The following is a 14,674-nucleotide window of genomic DNA, read 5'->3' on the forward strand; positions in this document are numbered from 1 at the left end:
ATTGGAGATGGACCGAAAAAGCGGTTGAAAATCAAGCAGTCCCTCTTTCCCCCCGTCCCCCACCCTCAAATGAAACAAAAAAGACACTTGAGATGGAGAAGAGAAAGACTTGTTCGGACGAAACTCTTTTGCCACTCCCACAAACCGGCAAAAAGAGATTTGCACCACTCGCTATTGCTCTTTTAAGGCACGCGAGAAGATTTTTTTGATTGCTACGACATCCGAACAGCTTAAGTACGCGGAAAAAGAGTTTACTCCATTCAATGCATAGAAAAGAAAAACCACGAGCATGATCAATACCTTTGATTTAGCTTTTACCGTAGTTTTTGATATGCATATTGATTATTAATGACTAATTCTGGGAAGAATAGACGGCCCACACAGCAGAAATTCGTCTCGGATACGTCTCAGAGACATTATGAGAGCTTCTGAGACATCTCTGAGAATTCTCTGAGATGTCACTATGTCCAAAAAAATGGTCTCTGAGATTTCTCATGAGACTTTGCATTATGGTATGCTTAAAAATGTAGGAAAAAAAGTAATTAAATGCAAATTATACAGTCATGGCCTACTTTTCTCGATCATTTTTAGCGACAAATTTTAGATGGATGACCTGTTGAAAATAAGAAACCCATATTAAATGTCGTGATTTTAATAATCACAACTGCATAATTGCACCGAAAAATATACATGGTAGGCATTGATGGCGTTCAAATACCGTTTTTTTAATTCCTGAACGTTTCACGATTACATCTCTGAGACATTTGCGATATTTGAGACATTAGAGACCATAGTGAGACGTCTCTGAGAGGTTCAGGCGGCATGCTATGAATTTTCACATAAAGTATACTTATTAGTGAAATAGCTGTTTTTTCTTTTTTCTGAAGAATAATTATTCTCGGTAATCTGTTAAACTTAAGTTGGCAGCGTCGTTACCCGTGGTATCGCGATAGTGAGCTCCAAATTAAAAATACAGTAAGATATTCGGTTGATAACATTTTCATTTATCACTCAATATCATTTCCATTTGGTACTGTATCTTTTAAAACTGAGTGACTCCGCTGCATCTAACCAAATTAACAATGGTAAATAATTTTAGAAGAATGAATATTCTTCAGTGCATTTTCAAATCTTTGTATTTTTAACCGGTGAAGCATTTCCATTGCCTATGTTTTAATAAAATCGGAACTTTACGATAAAAATATAGCAAAACTGCATGTTTATATTGCTTAAGATGAAAAATTAATATTATATGTGTTGTTATTTAGATTATTATCCCTAAAAATATACATCAGGTACATATTTCGTTTTATTAACGTAATGACGCCAGTGATCACTGTACTTATCTGTCAATAACAAAACCCTTCAGCAGTAATGGAATATTTAATGTAATTTCTTATTTACCAGCAATCAAAATCCACTACTCAAACATCACTAGCAATAAGTAATCGACCGATTTCGTGAAAGCGATGCTGAAAAAGCCTCAAGCCCCCTTTGCTAACTCCATATTTTATGTTCAAATCCACTTGACGCCGTTGGCATGAAACCCTTCTAATCCATATTCATAGGAATGCAAGTGCTCTTTGGGAAGCCTCGTTTTTGCTAAGGGTCGTGTTTACTCGGGGAGATTGGTTCTGGACATTGATCACACATCTCGGATTAGAAGCTCCTCGTTAGGGAACACTCTCTTGTTGAAACAGCTTTCTCAGCTGATATCTCACTCAGAGACGTTCACATTGGATATGGGTCCTATCTTCCTCATTTATATTCGACAACTGTCCATGTCTCGTATTTTTAAGGAACCTTCCATGAATTTTGCATGAAAATGTCCGCACGTCTCTTCTTAATCAGAAAATGAAATTCCGGTAATATACGCTATCCTATTCATTCTGTCGCACTAAGCGGAAAATACACGGATTTTAAAGTGAGAACATATAATTATTTTATAAATTTATCGTTTTAAATTAAAAGTAGAATAGAAAATATTTTCACAAGATTTATCTATAGGATATTATATTAATTAATTATATTACTAACTACATTTATCTATAGCATATTATATCAAGAAATATTTATAATATCAAGAAGTAGGATAGCTAGAGCTGTAAAAATCTAGCACAATATTTCGAGGAACATGATCATATTGCAAAACCTACGCTCAGTTTTTTCACAACATTTTTATTTATTGAATGGTTCAGGAAATATTTCAAGAGATCTATTAAAGGATATTTCAAAAGATTTTTCAAACTTTGGGAACAATTGCTTAGTTTATGGCACTTAAGTGCAAAAATTTTAAGGAGGAAGAATCAGTTGCCCCCACAAGGATTTTAAACCAAATATCCCGTATGCGCCCCATATTTTCTTTCTCTTGAAAAAGTAAATTTATTCATGAAAAAATTGCATAGAGTAAATTAAAGACGATGACGTTAACTTTTTAAAATGGCGACACACCATGTCTTCAAAAGCAAAGCGTCGATAATTACTGATTCACTATTTCCCAAAAATAACTATAGTTTCTAAATGTGATGGAATCTCTGTTTAAAAAAAATAAGAAATGGAACTGGAACTGGAAATTTGCAGTTCGATATATATTCTGATAAACGGATTCGATTAGCCGCTTCGTAGACGTGAACTCCCGGGAAGTTTCGAGACGGAAGCATCTTAAGATCTCGGATAGAATCGTCCTACGATGGATGTGATTATCCCTTTAACCGGCTTTTATCTTTTCGCCGAATTTGCAGGCGAGCTACCAACCAATAACCAGGCCCCGTTCCTCGGACTTCCCTAAGCGCGGCTACCACGCGACGGGATATTAGAGGCAACGATGAGAAATGCCCATAGGTGGCACTGGGCGCGGCGATGGGCTATAAATTTCAATGGTTCCAGATTAGAGGGTTTCAGTCTCGTCCGAAACCTCCTTGGAGCCATGATGCATCGAACCGAAATTTATGTTATCAATCCGGCCGTATGAAACCCTAAAAGCTCGCGATATAGTATTAATTTTGTGATTGACCGCCGCGTGTTTTCCCCGTCATTTACAGTGGTTGAGAATACCATCCCGTGGTAGCCGGTAGATCATATAATATTCGCCCATAAGCTTGAGAGCCGCACATTACTTTGAAATGTTTGGGGGTGAAAATAAATTCAGCTCGATGGTCGTCGCCTCTTAACCAGCCCCTCAGGGAATATCATCAATTTTTAGTTAAGATGTCCCCCGCTGGGCCTAAACTTCTCTGTTTCCTGCAAATGAGCGGTGAACTTTCAAAGAATAATGGTGGGGACTTAACGGGGTATCTCTTTTCTTCCTGAAAATTATCCTTGAGGATTAATAACCAAAGAAGCCCTCTCAGAAGATTTACTAGAATGAAATTTTTGTGAAATTCGCATGTAATAAATTGCACTAATTTTCTGAAGTGGAAGAATAGGGGCCACTCCCATAAGTACGATGAAAAATGAAGGTGGAGTCATTAGTTAGTGCCCAGAGTAGTTATAAAATTGGATAGTGAGTATGAGTCGATGGATGGGCGGCAGATTAGCTATATTCGCAAGCCGACCTTTGCTAGGTTAAAAATGTATTCTGGGTAAAATAGAAAATTTAATTTTTTGTTTTAATGATTTAATAAATGTCTATGTAATGGTACGGACTAATCCAATGTACAAAATAAAATTCATACAAATTTCTGACCTTAATTGGATTTTTATGCATTGCGAATGATTAAGCACTGATAAGGTTGTAATTTCCAGCTATTAACCCGTTAACGCCTAGCGGTAACACATGGTACCAGCTGCTGGTGCAATATTGAACGAACCTTTTTTGCTATTTATTGTAATTTGTTCGGCATTTTTAGAGTTTTAAACTGATAAGCATATTCATAATTACATTTTCCAGAAAAGTTAAGATTTTTAAGCAAGATTTGACAATTTTTCAGTAATTTTGAATGAAAATGAATCTTTATTTTTGCGAATAATAGAAAATATTTATCGTTTTTGGAAATAAAATGTGAAATTCGAAATATTTAATTTCGATTTTTGTACCACTTTAGGGCCTAGCGGTACCACACGGTGCCAGTCAATATCTTCAAAACTATTTGTGCTAAAGCACCAGATTTAAATTGACTCTAACATTGAATATTACGAAAAATTTCGAATGAAGTATTTAATTCAGGCGTTACCCGGTTAACTCCAGGCATTGTTTTTCCAATAAAACTAACTAGCAGTATCCAGTTGCGTGCTCTGCATACAGGTTGATCTTGCTGAGCTATCGGTTTTCACCTTGTTTCTCGTCTCGGCCCAATAATGGGAATCATGGCCCAATCGCGAGAATAGGTAAGTGGCCGATTGCGAGAAATGGTCGCAGAGGTTTTGGGGGACATGGAATTAGCTGTGGCATGCCAGCGCCTGGCTCTTTGTCACTAGAGTTTTGCAAAGGAGAAACACCGTGCAGTGGGGAGACAGGAATTGATCGTGGCTAACCACTACTTGTCTCACGTTCTGTGGGCAGACTGTTTTCGGTCCGTTTTTGCACTGTTTTTGCCCGCAATTTTACGTACTGCCGAGTTTCCGCGTTTGAAACCAAATTATAAATGTTCTTGCAGAGATTCTGCATGTAACGCACTAAACCCAATCCGTGTAGCCCTTGATACGACTGGGATAAACCCTAAAGTGTGACTGCGTAAATTGCAGAAAGACTGACCCGCTACAAAGTTAATATGCACAGAAGTTAAGTATTTTGAAATTAGCTAGAGCATTCACATGCAAATAACTATAACTCGCCGCTGCCATGTTTTCAAAAACACTGGAATATACATTTCTCATAATCTTTCCTCGCTTCTACACGATATGATCTTAATGAACATTTAAATTTTTCGTTTTAATGCCAAAGAAAGATCTCATGATGGGCAAACCTCTTGAGTGACAGTCGTAGGTTCACTAAGGGGACCACACATTACAAATCTATCTACAAATCTGTTTTAATGACGTCTATTTTTGTCTCGGTGCAATAATAAACGCATTTCCTAAATTCGGGATTTGCATATGAAAAATAGGATACCTTAAATAGTATATAATCACAGTTCTGACATCTATGCGCTTCGTAGCTTTCTCAAGGATATGTATCGCCATTTTTGAGTTGTTCATTTCCAATGGCAGTATTATCAGTTCGTAAATTTAAAAAAAGTGGACAACTCCAAGTGTTAATGGAAGTGAGCTATTCGCGAGAAGAGGCCAGAATTTATTTAGTTTCGGACACATGAACACGCAACATATATTTGGCCATGAGAAAAACGTGGCGTTTCTAGATTCAGAGCACAAACACTCACCTTGTGATTTGATAATCGTCATTGCGAATGCAACACGACTTTAAAATTGAATTCGTTTTCACTCAAAGGCCACATCGGTTGGGGTCATGGGAATCCTCAGAATGAAAACTTCCTCAAACTTGAAACTGCAAGGTATACAGTAAATCACACGATAAAAGATGGTAAATTAAAACCGTTGATTACCGCAAATCTCCGACGACTTTTGAAAGGAAAAGTTATCTCTTCAAAAAACATATAAAATATCCAAGCAATGTTAGCCTAAAAAATGAATATCTAAAGTGTAGAAAGAAATTGCGCGAAAATCTGCGGTACCCCGCCAGTAATTACTACATGTCAAAATTTCTTAAGGCAAATAGAAACAATAAATTACAATGGAATTTGCAAAAATAATTAATGAAAAAACAAATCTTTCAAAGGTGAAAAACAAAGAGTTTGTTCTATGATGCAGTTAGAATTAAATGAAATTGTTATCAATGATTCAAAAAATTTAGCCTCTGAATTAAATATATACTTCAAAAAATTTTTGAATAGTTAAAAGTAAAATATAATGATAGCAGGGCATGTAATCAAAATTCCTGTGCTAATAAAAGTGAGTTGAATTCTTTTTTCATATAATCAGTGGTTCCAATTGAAATAGTAAAATTAGTAAGAAATCTTTCGTATGATAAGTTCCCTGGACATGATGATATATATGCTAGGATGCTGAGATTAATCATTGACGATGCCCCTGTGATTGCTCACGTTTTTAACTTAAGTTCTATCAACGGCGTATTTCCGAGCCCTTTTGAAAGAGCTGTAATATACCAATGCACAAAAAAGGGGACAGACAACAAATCACGAATTACCGACCGATATCTATTTTGCAATTATTTGCAAAAATTCTAGAGAAAATTATTAAAAGCCGCCTTCTGAAATTCCCAGACAAGACAATTTTTTTTTAGCGAAAATCAGTTTGCATTTAGACATGGATTGGGAACTAAAGGTGCTCTAGGGAAGCATATGACCGAAGTATGCAATTCAGTCAGTTCAAGCTCAAGAACTACTAGTTATATATAGACATAACTAAGGCATTGACACACTCTCGCACAAAGTACTACTAATGCAACTTGAGAAAGCCGGAATATGTGGATTATCGCTGAAGTGGTTCAAAAGTCATTTGTCGACGAGATCACAATGCGTAAAATGATTGTATTAGTGACTATGTAACTACTGAGACTGGAGTACCACAGGGCTCTGTTTTGGGACCTATTCTGTTTTTGATTTACGTAAACTATTTATGTGAAAATAAATTCAATGGTGAACTCACAGTTTTTGCTGATGATACAGCACTGTGCTACTCAGCACTTAATTGGAGTTTACTGAAACATTTGTTAAAGAGGATCTACGATTCTTACGAAAATGGTTTTATTTCGATGGGTTAGAGTTAAGGGAAAAGACGAAGTTTATGTGTTATGACATAGGTATTACAAGTATTTTTAATTGTAAACTTGTATTTCATCCACAAATTGTTTCAATTGTGTATGTAACTGTCCAACTATTGATAGAATGAATGGAATGAAATTCTTCGGAGTAATTTTGGACAATTATCTACGCTGGGATAAGCATTTACTTAGTGAACAAAGGCCTTAGTAGTGCCTTGTCCAAATTTTACTACTTACATACCAAATGTCCACTTCCAGTTAAAAAACTATTTACCATGCTCTTGTTCATTCCAAAATCTGTTATGGTATAATCTGCTGGGGCTCACATGAACACACATAAGTGTGCACTCGTTTTGCAAAAAATAATTAGGGTAATATTATCCAAAAACTCCCTATAAACACTCATTTTGTGGCCCTTTAATTGTTGCCACCAAGGCATATATATTTATTCTAAGTCCTAAAATTATTTTATGTTAGAAGTGGCAATATGCCGAATGGATGTGATCTATATAAATATAATTTAAGGAGTGAGTCATTTGTTGTAACAAAAAGGCCTAAGTTAACATTATATAAACGTTTTCTTTACATGGGGTCAAAGTTATTTCATATACTGCCCGCTAAAATTTAAAAAAATTACCTCCTCAATTAAAATGTTAAGACTTTCCAAAGACTGGCTTTTCTCACGAGAATTAATTGATTGAACATTTATTTACATGTTATTCCTTGAAAAAAATCATGTAATATTCACTGCATTATTATTTACTTTTATTGGCATACATTTTTGTTATTTGATGGTGGTTCAATTCTGGTCCTATGATCTTGGAGACCACCTAAAGCTCCTTGCCTTTGTTATTTTTATTATTCAGTGGTAAAATCAAAATGTAGGAGAAAATAACATTATTATTACTGTAGATTCCGGTTAATTGGGACATATCAGGACTTGTGCACTTTTCCCCAACTAAGCGGCTGCTCCAATTAGGCGAACTATCCTGTATATGGGCATAAACCTACGTTGAAATGATAGAAAGAAGACTAATGAATGTTTATAATGCAACATAAGTGTCTTAAACTATTAATTTGATTAATAAATCAGCGAGCTTAGATAATATGTTATAATTTTTAAAAATTATAACAATTTAGTTAAAAATATTTTTCACAGCCTCGGGCGACGCTGAATGAATGTCTTTTACTAAGTCCTATTAAAGAAAAGTCCTATCCTTTTGCGAATAGTATAACAACAAGAGCTTTCAAAACAGGGCAAGAATAGGAACATTTGTGAAAAATAAGAGTAAATCAAAGGAGGAGAAAAAAAATAGAATTCTACAAACAAAATATTTTAATTTCGTCGCGAATATAGAGTCTATGCCGCCGACTCATGGCCCAATAAAGCGGCTTGCTGTCCCAATAATAGCAGACAATACTCTGGGACTTTCCTCTATTGGGTTCTGTTCTTCAGGATCTGCCCCAGTTAAGCGGCTGCCCTAAGTAACCGGTGGACCCATTAAACGGAATCTGCTGTATTAATATATGGCTTAAAAATGATAATTTTAATTATTTATCACTCAAAACGTTTGGCTGGGAGTAGTAGTTGTTCTTCAATGATCACGTGTGAGTCTACGTTGAAGTGGATTCTTCGTCCTTCTCACTCCCTGGCCCTCCATTTCAATTCTTTAGCCACTTTTTCAACATTCAACCCGTACACTAGCTCATGCATTTTTTCCCCTCACCACTTTTAGCCCTTCGGACATGTTGCCTCGCCATGTTGCTAATGCTCTCCACCCCCCACCCCCTACTCAATGCTATTCCTTAAATTGCGCCCAGGCAGGAATTCTCCCAGGTGTCTGTGTGCTCACTCCTCGTTCCGTTTTGGTTGAGGCTATTATATGAGGCATTATTTCGATCGTTGTGTGTCTCCTCCGCTGTGCGTCTAAACCGCCCTCCTCTGTTTGAGTGCGGAAACGAGTTCGGGGGCGTTGCTACTTTTTTTTGCCTCGATTGTACAAATTTCCAGCCCGATCAATTGCAAGGCGGCAAATGAGATCAAACGTGCGACGTGACCAACTCATGGGGATGGAGAAGATGGGGACGCAAAAAAATGCTCATTAGGAAGGTGGATGGGTCGATTTACACCCTTGGCAATCCTCTTATTCCCGAGTCTACGCCCAGCGGTGAAAATCATCCTGGAGCAGGACAAATGACCGAAGAATTACACTACTAACTCCAACTTACCTAAGCCTACCAGAAAGTGTAGGTCCTATACTATCTCAAATCTGCAAAATATGAATGAAAGATACGGCGTGATACGGTATCTTACGTATATACTATATCTTTGATATTCAGCTTAGTAAAACCACTTGTCTGTTTCCACACACTTTTATTTAAACCGACTATGGTTTCGGCAACTCGTGCCATTATCAAGGCTTGCTTGATGGATGGATGCATTAGCAAGCCTTGATAATGGATTAATGGAGTTGCCGAAACCATGGTCGGTTTAAATAAAAGTGTGTGGAAACAGACAAGCGGCAGACTAAGCTGAAAAATATGTTTGACAAATTTCAAATGTTTTGATTCGTTAACGATGTTAATGGTGCTTTTCCATGCAAATATAGAGGAGGGTAAATGTCTTTTCTGAATGGTTTTGACGCATTACTGCTTATATATAAGCCTATTCACCCATCTATTGATAATTTGATTGCAGCACTCATTCGCGTCACTTGATAATAGTTGATTTTCTATTGTGATTAAGCAAACGATAAAGTTGAACATACGAAGACGTTGTTCTCCTAATATGAAATTTGTAGGATATAAAAAACTATGCCTATATACTTACATCAATAGGCTACTAACTTTTTTATTCAATTGTAAGGTTATGTTATAAAATGTAATTAATGTATTTCTACTCCAAAAATACTCCAATCTGCCACTTGGAAACGTTTAGGTCATAAATTATGGCTTACGTTTTTTAAAATCATGTGTTATAATAAAGAAAATGTTTCTTTACGTTAAAACGCAAGGAGAGGGTTGTTGTTGGTTGGGGTCTTGGCTGCTTATCGAGCAACTAGTAATATCTTTTCTAACTCGTGCAATGCATCTCCATGCAGTGTTGTCTCGGAGTCTTCCGTGGCGTACAGAATTCGTGGGTGTCTCCATTTTCCGGGTTATCGCCGCGTTTCGTGGTCAGAGGTGATGACAGTTTCGCCAGGATTCCACCAGGCGTCTTCAGGTCGAAGTGGTGCTTTCGGTGTTTTTGCGGCGTATATATATAGCTCTCCCTCCTCGCGGCCGCGGTGTTGTTGGCCGGTTACCCTTGCTGCTGCGCCGTGATTCGTTGGACTTCTAAACACTCTCTTCCAGGCGTTGGTTATATTGTATCCGTCTTCTCTATTGAATTTTTTTTTGAAAGGTGAGGCAAAAACACCGAAAGCACCACTTCGACCCGAAGACGCCTGGTGGAATCCTGGCGAAACTGTCGTCACCTCTGACCACGAAAAGCAGCGATAATCCGGAAAATGGAGAGATCCACAAAATCTCCATACAGCTCAAATATCGCATTAAACCTTCGTTACTGCTTTATGGACTTTCTCTTAAAATTTCGCTATTGAATTTCTGTTTGGGTAAATATGGTAAGCATTCCACTGTGCTGAATAGTTTCATTTTTTAAGAATGAGTGTTCCTCGATTCTTTGATGAATTTCATTTTGGTTCTTTGGAGAGAATGGTAAATGGTATAGTGTTTTGGTTAAAATTACCTTTGTTAATGTTGTAGTATTAACATATGCTTGGTTCCTCTCCTCCATTCTCATTTCACTTGGCACTACATTCCTTTATTTTAATTCTTATTTTCCTGTAAGTGGTTGCCTACTATAAACAAATTGTACTAAATCAATAAATAAGAATATCTAGACAGGTAAACGATCGAAGTATCTGTCGAATACGTTTTCCTCCCAGCAATAAAATCGCACACCGTAAAATTATTTACCCGAGGGCTAATCTTATCGCTGTCGCTGTTGTTTCCGTGGGAATCTGAACCAGCCCTCGGCTCGGTCGCATAGCAATGGGTAATTCAATGGCTTTAGCCGGTTAGGTTGAAATTAGAGCTTGGTCAGAGATTAGAGGGAGAGCAAAAAACGAAGAAGCACGTGTTTGATGGAATCAGAGTTAATTGAACCCACAAGAACGGCTCAAACAAAAAGAAGGCGAATGAAGCAAGGAATTCGCATTCCGGTCAAAGTTGCTGCCTGCGGGGTTCAGCTTTAAGTTTCCACGAGTCATGTACAATCCATTGAAGAGTAAGCATTACCATGAATGATGTGACTCACTCATTGCCTAATTACTCGGAAAACTTTTTCTAACATACCCTCGATTTGATCAAATCATTCCTTAAATTTCATAAGAGGGCTGATTCACGAATTAACGTTTGGTTATTAGCATTAAAACCACATCAACAAAAATTATTTAAAATATCATGGATATGGATATACGTTGTGATAATTCAAGGTGATTTGAAGTGCTTTATTTAATTACTGAGCAAAATCGAGTGATGGCCTGAAAATCAATTATGCAATCGTACTTACTTAAGTATGATTTTTAACCTTTCAAGCGCAAAATGGTGCCTCTTCAAAACTTGTCCAGATTTCAGTTTTCTCTCTTCATTTCGTTCGCTGTTGTGAACGAATCTGCTGCAGTCAATCCTTATGAATCTCTGCGATAATTGTTTACAAAATGACAAATATTTTGATTTCTAATAACATTTGCAACTATAATAATAACAACAAATAACTTTTTGGCACTGGCAATGCAATGCAATTCAAATATTTTTATTACTTAAATATAAAATTATTTGGTGTGCTCTGGTCAATATTTTATAATCTAACTCTATTTTTCTCTGCTTCTAGCCTTTCCGGAGTTCAGTAATTGATAAAGAAAGATGAGAGGTGTTTAAGGTCTCTTGCCTTTAGTGGACTTCAATCTTTGACTTCATCCTAATAACCGATACCCTTTTAAGCCGGAGAAGCATTAGCAATTTAACGATTTTTGCCAGGCCCAGAAATTATTAAATGCATCGAAGTTAAGGATCAAAGAGTCATTGACGGTCACTTTTTATAAAGAGAATAAATCCAAAAAAAACTAATGCCTGGTTTTGAAGGATATAATTCAAGATAAAATTAAAATCGAATATATTATTAAAACTAAATGGCAATGCTGATAAATGTTTGCATTTAGTAGTACTATTGTCCCAAAGTTTGCATAAATTGCCATAAATTGATCCGATGTCAGAAGAATGCGAGACATGCAATGCCCTTTGAATGCCATTGGGCAACTTTAACCTTTGGAGTTATCATGTATCAGTAATCATTTATATGGTTTTATTTTGTTTCCTCTCTCCCCGATTTCGATGAATTATATGACATGCTTTTTATCCTGGTTGGGTGTGATTTTTCAATTTGGTTCGCGCTGCGGCGGAAATTGATACCGTGTAGCTTAACTAGGTGAGGAAGTAGATAGGGCTCAGAAAACTTATGGAACAGCCGGCACAGGGATGGAGCAAAGAATATAGCTCGTTGTCTTTAACTGCGGTTCGTTGGTGAAATAAAACTCCGTCCCATCGAAAGGGGAAAACTCTGGCAGCCATTAATTGAGCTGGCGGCGACTTTCAATTGCGGAGTATGGGTAGGTTCAGTGGTGGACTGAGAATTCATGTTTTCGGCGACGAATCGAGGCGGAAAGATATCCGATGACACAGAAGGTGGGTTTCCCTGGGCAACCGCAACCGCGATTAATTCGGTATTTTGCCGACATAGGGACCTCCGACATCCCATCGTGAAAAATGACTCCGCAGGCTTTAAACTGCGTGATAGGGTCGAGGAGAGAAAGGTCCTTTCTCCCCTTACTCTTACCGTACTGGAGGGAGAAATTTAAATCATCCAAGGATTAATTGACGGGAGAAATGCGGTAAAAAATTTTACCTAGGTATATAAACAAAAGCCCAGTCGCCGCTATTCGCGGTTACCTCGTCAATTACTCAAAAAAATGCATACTTTAAAGAAATTTGTTAAAAAGTGTATTACTTATGTATAAAATTTTCTATTAAAACGTAAATGGATGTAAAAAATTTACAGTTCGGTGCTTATTTTCTGAATCCAAGGACTATTTAACTTTTTTAAGCAATCGATTTTATTTTTACTTTGGATGGTGAATGTTATTTGACTTCAATTATAGCATCCAGTTGCTAACGATTGACTCAAAATCAGTTGAGATAGGAGCTCCCGTTTTTATTTTTTTAATAGCTATTTGCCATAGTTTCTTCGCAATGTTTTTTTGTTTACCACATTCTACAGTTATAAACTAGGTGTAATCAAAACTTTTTCCCCGCTGAGACCAATATCGCGCTCATAGATTCTTATATTCAAATAAAATTTCCAAAATGCATTGGATAAAAATTATCTGTGTAGCTAAAGAAAGTAAAATTTACTTATTTTTGGGTTGGAATGAACCACGCCAATCAATCGTTGCACCTTCCACACATGCAGAAGGGCTTTGATGGGGATTTCGGAGGCGAATTAGAGGGTTAATGCGTGGGCATCTGAGTCCTTTCAACTCCGAGTTTAAAATTATTTACGTCTTAGCCGACTCTCGTAGAAATCTCTTAGTCTTAGAAATTTTCTTGTGCCAGCACAGCTACTATATATCTCATTATTCTTCGAATTTCAAATACAAATATTCAATTAAGAGGCACTTGCAGTTTTGTCTTCAGTCGATTAAGTACCTACAATTGAGGAAGCATGTCCATAAATTTTCACGTTGTTCCATTTGTTTTCTTTCTCTTTAGATCCTCCTTAAGGTTACCCATCGCTTCCGAAGTTACTGTTAAAAAATACGCTTTAATCTTGAAATTCAGGTTTTAGTACCGTCAAAGCACTGCAGGAATAAGTGACTTTGTACGCAGTCACGCGCACGGGTGAAAACCTCGACAGTGGCTTAGTAAGCACGACCCTCGCCACATGTGCCACAGTGTGGACTTGTGGCGTCAAATTCTTGTTTGGTAAAACCCATCATAAAGTTCGCCCTGAGAAAATGGCTTGACCTGACCGGCAAACGGGAGATCCGGGTTGGAATCCCGGCTAAGTCAAAGATTTTTTCATGGCGAACTTCATCAGATGGTGAAGATTAGTACCGCGTAGCTTAACTAAGTGAGAAAGTAGGTAGGGCTCAGAAAACTTAAGGAACAGCCGGCACAGGGATGGAGCAAAGAATATAGCTCGTTGTCTTTGACTGCGGTTCGTTGGTAACATATAACTCAGTCCCATCAAAAAGGGAAAACTCAGGCAAACTGTTAAACATATTTTTTCGCGTCTAAATACAGGCATTTCACCCATTTAAAACGAATGTTCAAGACTATATTAAGTTTTTAGCGATAAATGCGTCAGAAAATAGACAAATATGATTTGCGTGTCGTGATGCGTTGTCTTAACTGCATCTGCGATCCTCTTCATATTCCACCTGCGGGGAGAGAGAGAGAGGGAGGAGGAAGAGGATTTTTGGATGCGGATGAGGCGATCAGTTGGAAGGGGTGGCCGTGCGGTGTGGTTTTCATCGCGTCAGCCGAAGGACGGAGGCCTTCCGAAAGGCGACCGGCCCTTGAGCGGCTCTTCGCGCGGTCGGATGCCGAAGGGACAGCCCAAGAGATTAGATGACGCGAAGATAGCTCGTGAAGGGTGGGGAACGTGCAACCTTCTCCATAAATATGCATATTGGCGCTGCGCGGGTGTTTGCCTTGCGAGATGCGCGGATGGGTTTTTCAACGAGTCGGATCTTTCGCCTTGGATGTCCGCGTTGGGTGTCGGTGGAGAAAGAGAGCGATGAGGCTTCTTTCTCCCGCTCCACCCGACTCACCCTCGCCTTGTTAGTATCGTCTCTCTCCCTCTCGCGACGACAG

Source organism: Ischnura elegans, chromosome 7 (genome assembly GCF_921293095.1).
Source record: "Ischnura elegans chromosome 7, ioIscEleg1.1, whole genome shotgun sequence".
NCBI classification, from domain to species: Eukaryota; Metazoa; Arthropoda; class Insecta; order Odonata; family Coenagrionidae; genus Ischnura; species Ischnura elegans.